This window comes from Myodes glareolus, chromosome 15 (genome assembly GCF_982192425.1).
Source record: "Myodes glareolus chromosome 15, mMyoGla1.1, whole genome shotgun sequence".
Classification (NCBI taxonomy): Eukaryota; Metazoa; Chordata; class Mammalia; order Rodentia; family Cricetidae; genus Myodes; species Myodes glareolus.
The window spans coordinates 51,356,936-51,368,462 of NC_142040.1; the positions used below are offsets into that span (position 1 = coordinate 51,356,936).

Here is an 11,527-nt window from a genome sequence, read left to right on the forward strand (position 1 = left end):
TTCAAGGATATCTTACTTCTGCTCTCAATTGCCTTTCAAGTAACTGAATTGGGCCCACTGAATTATGGCCTAATTTTCATGTCAAAATCATATCACGGCAGCACCTGTGCTAGTGTTCAGGTGAACCCACGAGCACAGCTGTCTAGCCAAGCTGGCGCACAAACTCATTCGTCATTGGGTGACAACATTTCCCAAATAGATCTACATATTCAGGGCTCTGCCTACTTAATTCCACTCTTCACTCTACATAAATTGATAAACTGATCCTAAAAACAGTCATAGAAAAAATTCAAGGGACACAGAAGACACAAGACAGTTTTTTCTTGCTCTTTTTTTTATTAAAAACGAAACAGGACAATACCTTAAACTCAAAAGAGTGAAGATGGAGAACTTGTCACTTTCAAAATTTCATGCAAAGTTACAGTAATTGAGGTATCTAATAGCTGTGGAAAGACAGGCACAGCTCACTAACTGAAGTATTGCATCATTTTGGATTTAGTAGTTGTGTTCTTTTAACATAAGACAGAAGATGTTACTAATACTTGCACACTATAATGTATATCACAAGGAATATTACATATATTGAATTAAGTCTATTTTTTAGTTAAAAATAGAATTGAGAGTTGAAAAACAGACTCATATTCCCAGACGATTGACTTTTTTTTATTGTAACGAGACACGAATAACATTTATCAACTTAACAACTTAAATGGATGATACAATACAATTTATTGAGTGCCCATTACTGAAGAGCTATCTAGAACTTTCTCACTTTACAGAGCTAAATCTCTAACTCCACTGAACAGCTGTTCTTTCTGCTCTCTCACTGAGCAGGATACCTGCTCGCTTTCAGGGTCCTCTAGCCTCTGCTCCTATGGAGTCATATCCGGTCAGTGAGCCTTGGGGATCTGCCTTTCCGCATGGAGGCTGCCAGTCTGTTACGCTGCCCGCTGGCTCTTCACGTGGCGGTGGGGGCAAACTCCTGCCCTTACTCTTTTGTGACAGGCATTTGACTGAACTGCCTGCCCAACCCACTTTTTACATGATGTTTCCCCCTCTGTCTGGATGCTTTATTTTTAGTTATACATTTTATTAGGATCTATAATGCAAATACACATTCCTTTTCTCCAGTTTCATCATTTACCCAGGTTGTGTCATGAGTTGATTCTGTTGGATTAATTTTGTCTGACGTACATTTTGTTGTTATGCTTTTTCAAGCATGTAGATTTTATGTTTTCTTCAATTTTGGATATTGTTGCCCCCAAAGACAACAGGTATATTTAAATTGAACTATGCCTATTTTTATGACTATAATTGCTCCAGTTTGGATCTTGAATGTTCACTAAAAGGCCATTTGCTGGATGGTTTGAGTCTCAACTTGTGCAGCCTTTAGGACATAGTATCTAGTGGAAAGATGTCTTTGAAGGTTACCCTGGGACACCATTCTCTCTCCTTTCGATCCCAGACCACCATAAAGTGAGCAGGCCTCTTTCATTACACGCTTCTATTAGCAGAAAACCAGAAAAATACCTGGGTATTTGGTGATATGATCTAAGATGCCCCTCCCCCCTCAGACTATCTTCTGATAGAGCAGCAGAAAGGTTGGGAATTTTTAAGATGAAGTCTGAGGACAGCAAGAGAACGGCGTGCCTTCCAAGGTGGGCAAGCTGAGCAAACCAGGAAGTTTTTAATGAAGGGAGAATGAGGAAATGGAATACAGGGGGCAGATTGGAGAGAATCTGTTGGCTTAAGGTTTTTTTTATTGTGGCTTATATTGATGATTAATGTGGAGCCAAGATGGCACAGAGCTGTGGACATAAAAACACAAGCGTGTGCATATTACACCCCATGTCTGCCTTTTGGGCAAACCGAGGAAGAAATAACTAACCACATTCCGTTATTGTTGGTTTAAGTTTGCAGTCAGCTAAGAGCTACCCTGGGTTGCCCAAATCCAGGAGGTATGTCTAAGATAGGAACGTGCAGACCACTCCTGTTTCTCAGTTCACACGTAAGCTGCGGATCAGCCATAAACGGTCCTGTGCTGGCTACTTTTGAGTTTTGCAATGGAATAGAAGGGCTTGGGTGTGTTTCACAGTGTTTGGGGATTTTCCATCACTTAATGAAAGACAAGAATTTGAAAGCATTAAGGATTTCTTTAAAAATCTGCCTCCTTTCCAATTCCTTAACTTGTTGGTTACTCTGGGATGTGAACACCCATGATGTACAATGTTACCATAAGCCCAAAGCGACAGAGCCAAGTGACCACAGACTGAAATCTCTGACCCTTGGGCCAAAGTAAACCTCTCCTCCTGTTTTGTCACAGCCATTCAAAGGCAGTGCATTATCTTATCACCATTCACTTAATTTCTTTTCTTTTGCCTCCGTGTTATTTTTTTTTATCTCAAGATATGACTCCGTACTACCACTAGTAGATAAATACATTTCATTTCTTTCTGCACCTGGGTTACTTATTTAATATTTAATGGAAAAAGTGTTGCATTAACTATACCTGTTAATGCTACAGATTATTTCCCATTTCATGTTGCTTTGCCCTTATGCTTTTATCAAGGTTCCTCTATAGTGCACATAACAATTACAAGAGAATCCGCTTCTGTGTCTAGGGTTTTCTCTTAGCTTTTCTTTTTTTTTTTTTGTAATTTTATTAAATTATAAAAAGTTTCCATTTACGCCCCTCCTCCCAACGCCCTCCCACTCCCCCCCTCCCTCTCCTCCTCCCTCTTTGTCCCCTAGGGAAGTCAGGGTCTCCTGCCCTGTGGGAAGTCCAAGTTCCTCCCCCCTCACTCCAGGTCCAGGAAGGTGAGCATCCAAACAGACTGGATCCCAAAAATCCAGTATATGCAGAGGAAACCAGTCCCAGTGTCATTGTCAATGGCTTCTCGGAAAGACTGCAGGCCCGCCACATTCAGAAAATCCGGCCACATTCAGAGAATCTGGTTGGATCACATGCTCGTTCAGTCACGGTCCATCTGGCCTTGGTAAACTCTCATTAGATCCGACCCCTTGTATCAGTGGGTGATAGTATCCCTCGCAGTCCTTCGTCATTTTCTTCCTCCTTTTGCTCCTCGTTTGGATCTTGGGGGGCTCAGTTCGGTGCTCCAACGCGGGCCTACATCTGTATCGTCATCCAACGCCAGATGAGGGATCTATGGTGATAAGCAAAATATTCATCAGTATGGTCACGGGCCAAGGCCGGTTCAGGCACCCCCTCCTCTGTCCAGAGAACAATCTGGGGATCTCTCCTTGGACCTGGGATCCCATATATAATCAAGTTTTCTGTAAACTCTAATATGACTCCCTTAGTTGAAATATATTCTTCCCTGATCCCACATTCATCCTTCCTCCCTTCCCCCCATCCCGGTCAACCGAGCTTTCTCCATTCCTCCCCTACTCCCTTCTCTCTAACCCTCTCCCCTTCCATCAACCCTCCCCCCCCCCATGCACCCAAGGTTACCTGGGACTCTTGACTATTTCCTACCTCCTGGCGGATAGGTAAATAATCTTCATCAGGTTCGTCTTCTTATTTAGCTTCTCTAGGATCACGAATAATAGGCTCAAAGACCTTTAATTATGGTTAGAATCCACTTATGAGTGAATACATACCGTGTTCCTCTTTTTGGGTCTGGCTTACCTCACTCAGTAAAGCGTTTTCTATGTCCATCCATTTGCATGCAAAATTCAAGATGTCATTATTTTTTACCGCTGAGTAAAACTCTAATGTGTATATGTTCCACACCTTTTTTAACCATTCTTCTATTGAGGGGCACCTAGGCTGTTTCCAGGTTCTGGCTATTACAAATAGTGCTGCTATGAACATAGTTGAACAAACGCTTTTGTAGTATGTTTGGGCATCTCTAGGGTATATTCCCAAGAGAGGAATTGCTGGGTCCTGAGGGAGGTTGACTCCCAGTTTCCTGAGAAACCTCCACACTGATTTCCAAAGTGGCTGCACAAGTTTGCATTCCCACCAACAATGGATGAGTGTTCCCCTCATTCCACATCCCCTCCAGCATAGGTTATCATTGGTGTTTTTAACTTTAGCTATTCTGACAGGTGTAAGATGGTATCTCAAAGTGGTTTTGATTTGCATTTCCCTGATCGCTAAGGAGGTTGAGCATGACCTTAAGTGTCTTCTGGCCATTCGAAGTTCATCTGTTGTGAATTCTCTGTTCAGATCAGTACCCCCATTTTTTAATTGGGTTAATTAGAGTTTTAGTGTCTAGTTTCTTGAGTTCTTTGTATATTCTGGAGATCAGACCTTTGTCTGATGAGGGGTTGGTGAAGATCTTCTCCCAGTCAGAAGGCAGCCTTTTTGTCTTACTGACAGTGTCCTTTGCTTTACAGAAGCTTCTCAGTTTCAGCAGGTCCCATTTATTCATTGTTTCTCTTATTGTCTGTGCTGCTGGGGTCCTACTTAGGAAGTGGCCTCCTGTGCCTAAATCTTGTAGACTACTTCCCACTTTCTCTTCTATCAGGTTCAAAGTGGACAGATTGATGTTGATGTCTTTAATCCATTTGGACTTGAGTTTTGTGCAAGGTGATAGATATGGATCTATTTTCATTCTTCTACAGGTTGACATCCAGTTATGCCAGCACCATTTGTTAAAGACGCTTTCCTTCTTCCATTGTATACCTTTAGCTCCTTTGTCAAAAATTAGGTGTTCGTAGGTTTGAGGGTTAGTATCTGGGTCTTCTATTCGATTCCATAGGTCGACTTCTCTGTTCTTATGCCAATACCAAGCTGTTTTCAATACTGTAGCTCTGTAATAGAGTTTGAAGTCAGGGATAGTAATGCCTCCAGAAGTTCCTTTATTGTATAAGATTGTTTTGGCTATCCTGGGTTTTTTGTTTTTCCATATAAACTTAATTATTGTTCTCTCAAGGTCTGTGAAGAAGTTTGATGGGATTTTGATGGGGATTGCATTGAATCTGTAGATTGCTTTTGGTAGAATTGCCATTTTTACTATGTTGATTCTCCCAATCCAAGAGCAGGGGAGGTCTTTCCATTTTCTGGTATCCTCCTCAATTTCTCTTTTCAAAGGCTTAAAGTTCTTGTCAAATAGGTCTTTCACATCCTTGGTTAGAGTAACCCCAAGATATTTTATGGTGTTTGTGGCTATCGTGAAAGGTGATGTTTCTCTGATTTCCCTCTCCGTTTCTTTATCCTTTGTGTATAGGAGTGCCACTGATTTTTTGGAGTTGATCTTGTATCCTGCCACGTTACTAAAGGTGTTTATCAGCTGTAGGAGTTCTTTGGTAGAGTTTTTGGGGTCGCTTATGTACACTATCATATCGTCTGCAAATAACGAAAGTTTCACTTCATCCTTTCCAAATCGAATCCCCTTGATCCCCTTATGTTGTCTTATTGCTATTGCTAGAACTTCAAGCACTATATTGAAGAGGTATAGAGAGAGTGGACAGCCTTGTCGTGTTCCTGATTTTAGTGGAAAGGCTTTGAGTTTCTCTCCATTCAATTTGATGTTAGCTGTCGGCTTGCTGTATATTGCTTTTATTATATTTAGGTATGATCCTTGTATCCCCAGTCTCTCCAACACCTTTATCATAAAAGGGTGTTGAATTTTGTCAAACGCTTTTTCAGCATCCAATGAAATGATCATATGATTTTTTTCTTTCCGTTTATTTATATGATGGATTACATTGATAGATTTGCGTATGTTGAACCATCCCTGCATCTCTGGGATGAAGCCTACTTGATCATAATGGATGATTTTTCTAATGTGTTCTTGGATTCGGTTTGCCAGTATTTTATTGAGAATTTTCGCATCGATGTTCATGAGTGAGATTGGCCTGTAATTCTCTTTCTTGGTTGTGTCTTTGTGTGGTTTTGGTATTAGGGTGACTGTAGCTTCATAAAAGGAGTTTGGCAGTGACTTTTCTTTTTCTATATTGTGGAATACATTAAGGAGTATAGGTATTAGCTCTTCCTGGAAGTTCTGGTAGAATTCTGCATTGAAACCATCTGGTCCTGGGCTTTTTTTGGTAGGGAGATTTTTGATAACAGCTTCTAGTTCTTCACGACTAACAGGTCTATTTAGATTGTTCACCTGGTCTTGGTTCAACTTTGGTATATGGTACTTATCTAAAAAAATGTCCATTTCTTTTACATTTTCCAACTTTGTGGCATATAAACTTTCGTAGTAAGATCTAATGATTCTCTGTATTTCCTCTGTGTCTGTGGTTATGTCCCCCTTTTCATTTCTGATCCTATTAATTTGCAAGTTCTCTCTCTGCCGTTTGATTAGTTTGGATAGGGGTTTGTCAATCTTGTTAATTTTCTCCAAGAACCAGCTTTTTGCTTCATTGATTCTTTGAATTGTTTTCTGTGTTTCTATTTTGTTGATTTCAGCCCTCAGTTTGATTATTTCCAGTCTTCTACTCCTCCTGGGTAAATCAGCTTCTTTTTTTTCTAGAGCTTTCAAGTGTGTTGTTAAGTCTCCAATGTGTGCTTTCTCTGTTTTCTTTAGGTGGGCACTTAGTGCTATGAACTTTCCTCTTAGCACTGCTTTCATTGTGTCCCATAGGTTTGAATACGTTGTGTCTTTGTTTTCATTATATTCAAGGGAGACTTTAATTTCTTTCTTTATTTCTTCCTTGACCCAGGGGTGATTTAGTAGTTGACTGTTCAACTTCCATGAGTTTGTTGGCTTCATGGGGGTACCATTGTTGTTGAATTCTAATTTTAATCCATGGTGATCTGACAAGACACAGGTGGTCACTAATATTTTTTTGTATCTGTGGAAGTTTGCTTTGTTACCAAGTATGTGGTCAATTTTCGAGAAGGTTCCATGAGCTGCAGAGAAGAAGGTATACTCTTTCCTATTTGGGTGGAGTGTTCTATAGATGTCTGTTAAGTCCATTTGATTCAGTACCTCCAGTAAATCTCTTATTTCTCTGTTAGGTTTCTGTCTGATTGACCTGTCCAATGGTGAGAGAGGAGTGTTGAAGTCTCCTACTATTAGTGTGTGTGGTTTGATGACTGCCTTGAGTTCTAGAAGAGTTTCTTTTACATATGTGGGTGCCTTTATATTAGGGGCATAGATATTCAAGATTGAGACTTGTTCCTGATGAATTGTTCCTGTTATGAGTATGAAATGTCCATCTCCATCTCTTCTGATTGATTTTAGTTTGAAGTCGATTTTGTTAGATATTAGAATGGCCACACCCGCTTGTTTCTTAGGTCCATTTGCTTGGAAAACCTTTTCCCAACCCTTTACTCTGAGTAGGTGTCTGTCTTTGTGGTTGAGGTGTGTTTCTTGTAGACAGCAGAATGTTGGATCCTGTTTTCGTATCCAATCTCTAAGTCTGTGCCTCTTTATAGGTGAGTTGAGACCATTGATATTAAGTGATATTAATGACCAGTGATCGATGACTCCGGTCATTTTTTTGGGTAGTAGCGTGTATGTGTTTTCCTTCTTTGAGTTGTGCTTGTGGAGGGTCGCTAAATGTCTGAGTTAATGTAGGCAGTGTTGGGAATGTTGGATTCCTTGGGTTGTGATTTTCCTTCTAGTATTCTCTGTAAGGCTGGATTAGTAGCTACGTATTGTTTAAATTTGTTTTTATCCTGGAATATTTTGTTTTCTCCGTTGATAGTGAACAATAGCTTGGCTGGGTAAAGTAGTCTGGGTTTGCATCCATTGTCTCTTAGTTTCTGCAGTACCTCTATCCAGGACCTTCTGGCTTTCATGGTTTCCATCGAGAAGTCTGGTGTAAGTCTGATAGGTTTACCTTTATAAGTTACTTGACCTTTTTCCTTTGCAGCTTTCAATATCCTTTCTTTAGTCTGAATGCTTTGTGTTTTGATTACTATATGACGAGGGGATGTTTTTTTCTGATCCAGTCTATTCGGTGTTCTGTATGCTTCTTGAACCTTCATAGGAATATCGTTCTTTAGGATGGGAAAGTTTTCTTCTATAATTTTGTTGAGTATATTTTCTGGACCTTTGAAATGCAATTCTTCTCCTTCTTCTACTCCTATTATTCTTAGATTTGGTTTTTTTATTGTGTCCCACAGTTCCTGAATGTTTTGTGATGAGAATTTGTTGGATTTGCTGTTTTCTTTGGACAGAGTGTTTAATTTCTCTATGGTGTCCTCAGAGTCTGAGATTCTTTCTTCTATCTCTTGTATTCTATTGGTTAAGCTTGTTTCTGAAGTCTCTGTTCGTTTACCCAGATTTTCCATAGCCAGCCGGCCCTCGGTTTGTGATTTCTTCATTGACTCCATTTCAGTTTTCAAATCTTGAACTGTTTCTATTACCTGTTTGATTGTTTTTTCTTGGTTTCCCAGAATTTCATTTACGGATTTACTCATTTCTTCAAACTTTTTGGTATATTTCTCTTCCATTTCTTTACTCATTTCCTCAATTTTTTTGTTATACTTATCTTCCATTTCTTTACGGCAGATTTTCACCTCCTGTTTAATTTCCTCTATTATTTTCATAAAGAAGCGCTTAGAGTCAATTTCTTCTATTTCTTCTGGCGTAGGGTGTTCAATTCTTCTAGTTTCGAGCTCCCTGGATTCTGGCGGTGTCATGTTGCAAAAATATGGAACGCTTCACGAATTTGCGTGTCATCCTTGCGCAGGGGCCATGCTAATCTTCTCTGTATCGTTCCAATTTTAGTATATGTGCTGCCGAAGCGAGCACTTCTCTTAGCTTTTCATTGCTGCTCCTTTGAGCATTGCTTTCAGGGAACACTGGTTTCGATTCTCTCTCTCTCTCTCTCTCTCTCTCTCTCTCTCTCTCTCTCTCTCTGTATGTCTGGATCTGAAGTGTGCCTCTTGTATACAGCCAATAGTTGAATCACGCTATTTTGTTTCTGCCCCTTTCTGTGCCTTTCCCCTCTACACTTCTGAGATAGAACCAGGGCTGTGTCTATGCTAGGCAAATGCTCCGAGATTTGCCCCAGAAGTCAACCCTTCCTTTCGATGAGAAGTTTTCATCCATTTGCGTTTAATCTAACTATGGATAAGGAAAGGCTTAGAGCTGCTATTTTGATTTTTCTTTGTGTATCTTCATTTTTTTTCTCCCTCATTTCCTTTGTTACTATCTTCCTTTGTATTTACTTGATTGTTATGGAAAGCAGTTTTGATTGTCTTATTTCTTTTGCGTATTTTTTTTTAATAAAAACTCTTTTATGAGTAATGTGGTGACTAATTCTTAAACCTCAGTTAAATGAGTTGGTGACAACTTAATTTCAGCACCATAATGAAATACTGTTTTATTCCCATGGTCTTTATATTGTTATTGTTAGAAGTTGCATTACTGTACACTGTGTACTCATAGTACATTGCATGTATTGTGTACGTAAGTCTATGTATGACATACACTTATAATAGTTTTTAATTCATTTGTCCTTATAGATCATGCAGGAAATCATGTGTGAATGCACAAGGAAAGAGTGACTATAATTTTGTGTTTGGATTCTACTTTCCAGGTGTAGGTGTCTAACCTCTCTCTCTGTGCTTTTGTTCTACATTATAAGTTTGAGATAATAATTTGTTCACAGAGAAGATTGTGAGTGTTAAATGACAAAAATCTATACTGCAAATTTTTCTTTGCATTATAATCATATCACCATTTGTTTTTGTGGTTATTAGCAACATAAAGTTTTCTCCACTTCTGGTTTATAAATATTATTTTTGAATATTATCAAATGAGTTTTTAGCATCTAATAGCAGATAATGGTGTTTTCTATTTTTAATTTATGTTATGAAGAGAAATTGGTTAAATATCTGCCTTGTATTCCTGGGATAAAGCTAGTTGTTCACCACACATTTTTCTTATAATATACTCCTAAGTCTTATATTTCTAATATTATACTTTTTAAATTTTACAGCTACATTTAAAGTAGATTTATGACATATTTATCAATGATTGCTACCGGGTTTTACTAGCTCAATACATAAATTGGGAAGCTAGCAATATAGTTTTGTTTTGTTTTAGCAGCACAGAATATTGCCTCTGTGGTACCAACAGTTGGAATTTATGATCCATTTTTGTGGCATAATATAAATCATCATAAATTTTTGATGGCCTCAGAAAATAGTGATGAGTTTCCTATAAGAAATAAAAATAATATCTCTTGTGAGTGTAGATATTCAGCTTTGCATGTTATATAGACCCTCTTCATTCTAACTTATACGTCTTATTATTTCTTTTGTCAAAGGAAAACAGCTCATATGTTCCTACTAATGCTACTTCCTGTTAATGTCCATAGCTCACTATGCTTACTGTTTTGCTTATTCTAATTGAATGCTATTCTACCCATAAAGTCTCATTATTATATTTCTATAAAATTACCTCTTCTGTCCACATTTTTTGGTGGTGTGTGTGTTTCTGTTAGATCATGTCATTGAATAAATGTAATCTCTTGCTTGCCTTTAGTTATATTATTCACAAACATTTTATTTTACTCGCAATACAGAGGCCAGGCAGAATGTGTCATCATTTTCAGGTCAAAATTTTATAGACACTTTGTTCTGAAGAGTCTTGAGCTTTAATGGTGGTGTTTAAGCTGTTTGCTTTGATGTAAGCACCATATGGTTAAAATGTCCTTTGTCTCAACATTTCCCAGTACTTTGGAAAGTACCTGCCCTGTAGTCATAGTTTAGTCCGGGGTGAGCTGTAGGTTTTTCAGATGCATTCTCTAAACCACACTCACTTGTTAAATGAAGAGGAAAAGAGCCACCATTTTGTATTTACTGTCACCCAGGTGCTACACACTAGGTTCTTCTCCCAGGGTGAAATGCGTTTAATGAAGCCAATTAACTACAGATACGGAGCATAAGGTGGTTGGCTTTAAGGTGGGGCCGTGACTGTGATGCTTTCCAGTTAGGGAGCTGGTGCAACATGAAGCCCAGGCAGAAGGGGTCAGCGGCAGTTCAGTGGGTCTTTGGTGGAAACATCATCTTGCAGTGCAGTTGAGAAACTTTCACTACTAATCTGCTGTGCGGGGGAGATGATGGCTCACTGTCTTCCTGCACCAGATTTAACCCATACAGGACTCATGTAACAGGTCACAGAGGATGGTAATCATTGTAGTCATGGGTTTTCAGTTTCTTTTGCAACATACTTTACCTCCAGGAAAATGCTGTCTTTTGAATAATATGTCTTCAGTGCTGTCCTCCACAGGACGACATCAGAGCCCATAGATACTAGTAGTTGCTAAGAATTATGTGAGTTATGGCCAAGATTCTCAAAGACGAAAGAGAAGCTGCAAGGCCCCAGTCTCCAAGTCGAAGGACACAATGAGACATGGAGGTAAATCACTTATTCTAGGAAAGCTTTAGACTGGAGGCCACAATACAATTAAAAGAGAGAGAAAGCAGGAGAGAGTGAGAGAACAAGGTCGCTCATGTCCCTTCCCCTCTTACAACAATGACATCACAATGTATCACCTTCACGATCGCATTTAAACATAATTTCTCAAAGGTCCTGCTCTCAAATACCAGATACCCAGAAGTTAAGGCTTTAGCATATGCATTTTAAGG

At 39.1% G+C, this 11,527-nt stretch overlaps 1 non-coding gene across 1 annotated transcript; it reads right to left on the reverse strand.

The window, feature by feature from the left end:
- Nucleotides 1-8,574: 8,574 nt before the first annotated feature.
- LOC148119695 (U6 spliceosomal RNA) lies at nucleotides 8,575-8,681 on the reverse strand. Its single transcript, XR_015735061.1, has one exon. It is a non-coding gene; the product is annotated as a U6 spliceosomal RNA (small nuclear RNA).
- Nucleotides 8,682-11,527: the final 2,846 nt, after the last annotated feature.